A 2,143-nucleotide genomic window follows, 5' to 3' on the forward strand; every position below is an offset into this window, starting at 1 on the left:
GTCCGTGCGTCCCATCAGTCATCAGTGTGCGGTCCGTGTTTCCCATCAGTCATCAGTGTACGGTTCGTGCGTCCCATCAGTCATCAGTGTACGGTTCGTGCGTCCCATCAGTCATCAGTGTACTGTCCGTGTACCATTTTTCCCAAGAGGCCTTGGTCATTGGTGGAGCGGGCAGTGAGGATGTGCTTTGTATGGAGCACTCTCGCCAGTAGAGGGGGCTTCCCAGCACTGCCCCCTTCCCTGCCCGGTGTCCTCGCACCTCTCGTAGACCCCTAGGTCGGGGTCGTGCCGCTGAGGACTCGTTCTCTGGAGCAGGAGACATTTTTCTGCTTTCTCTCAGGTCATCTGTTGTCGCGGCCGTTCTTTCTTCTTTCACCTGAATCCTCAGATACAAGGTGCGCTGGAAGGAGGACGCCCAGCAGGAGTAAATATTGGGAGTGATCCCACCACCGCTCAGAGGTCCCGCTGTATTTATTACTAGAAGGAAACCTCCATGAGACGTGACGTGGCCTGCACTGACATCGGTGCACCGCCACTCCATGTACAGCAGGCGGCAGCACCGCTCTTCCAGATCCCATAGTGTAGTGGTTATCACGTCTGCTTTACACGCAGAAGGTCCTGGGTTCAAGCCCCAGTGGAACCAATGTTTTACTTTTAAATTTTCTTCTTGCTTTTACAACTGAAGATATTGATCAACTTGTTGATTATTTTTACTATTCCTCTGTTGTCATCTTTACACACTTTATATAATATACACTGCTCAAAAACATAAAGGGAACAGTGAAATCCCCCCTCCTAGATCTGAATGAATGAAATCTTCTCATTGAATACTTTGTTCTGTGCAAAGCTGAATGTCCTACAACGCCTGGGCATGCTCCTGATGAGGCTGAGTATTGTGTGTGGCCTCCACGTGCCTGTATGACCTCCCTACAACGCCTGGGCATGCTCCTGATGAGGCTGAGTATTGTGTGTGGCCTCCACGTGCCTGTATGACCTCCCTACAATGCCTGGGCATGCTCCTGATGAGGCTGAGTATTGTGTGTGGCCTCCACGTGCCTGTATGACCTCCCTACAACGCCTGGGCATGCTTCTGATGAGGCTGAGTATTGTGTGTGGCCTCCACGTGCCTGTATGACCTCCCTACAACGCCTGGGCATGCTCCTGATGAGGCTGAGTATTGTGTGTGGCCTCCACGTGCCTGTATGACCTCTCTACAACGCCTGGGCATGCTCCTGATGAGGCTGAGTATTGTGTGTGGCCTCCACGTGCCTGTATGACCTCCCTACAACGCCTGGGCATGCTCCTGATGAGGCTGAGTATTGTGTGTGGCCTCCACGTGCCTGTATGACCTCCCTACAACGCCTGGGCATGCTCCTGATGAGGCTGAGTATTGTGTGTGGCCTCCACGTGCCTGTATGACCTCCCTACAACGCCTGGGCATGCTCCTGATGAGGCTGAGTATTGTGTGTGGCCTCCACGTGCCTGTATGACCTCCCTACAACGCCCGGGCATGCTCCTGATGAGGCTGAGTATTGTGTGTGGCCTCCACGTGCCTGTATGACCTCCCTACAACGCCTGGGCATGCTCCTGATGAGGCTGAGTATTGTGTGTGGCCTCCACGTGCCTGTATGACCTCCCTACAACGCCTGGGCATGCTCCTGATGAGGCTGAGTATTGTGTGTGGCCTCCACATGCCTGTATGACCTCCCTACAACGCCTGGGCATGCTCCTGATGAGGCTGAGTATTGTGTGTGGCCTCCACATGCCTGTATGACCTCCCTACAACGCCTGGGCATGCTCCTGATGAGGCTGAGTATTGTGTGTGGCCTCCATGTGCCTGTATGACCTCCCTACAACGCCTGGGCATGCTCCTGATGAGGCTGAGTATTGTGTGTGGCCTCCACGTGCCTGTATGACCTCCCTACAACGCCTGGGCATGCTCCTGATGAGGCTGAGTATTGTGTGTGGCCTCCACGTGCCTGTATGACCTCCCTACAACGCCTGGGCATGCTCCTGATGAGACTGAGTATTGTGTGTGGCCTCCACGTGCCTGTATGACCTCCCTACAACGCCTGGGCATGCTCCTGATGAGGCTGAGTATTGTGTGTGGCCTCCACATGCCTGTATGACCTCCCTACAACGC

At 54.3% G+C, this 2,143-nt stretch overlaps 1 non-coding gene across 1 annotated transcript; it reads left to right on the top strand.

Moving 5' to 3' along the window:
- The first annotated feature begins 570 nt into the window (after positions 1-570).
- On the top strand, positions 571-643 carry TRNAV-UAC (transfer RNA valine (anticodon UAC)). The gene has a single exon. It is a non-coding gene; the product is annotated as a tRNA-Val (tRNA).
- Positions 644-2,143: the final 1,500 nt, after the last annotated feature.

This window comes from Phyllobates terribilis, unplaced genomic scaffold (genome assembly GCF_046119375.1).
Source record: "Phyllobates terribilis strain yellow unplaced genomic scaffold, ASM4611937v1 Scaffold_7__3_contigs__length_470593459, whole genome shotgun sequence".
Lineage (NCBI taxonomy): Eukaryota > Metazoa > Chordata > Amphibia > Anura > Dendrobatidae > Phyllobates > Phyllobates terribilis.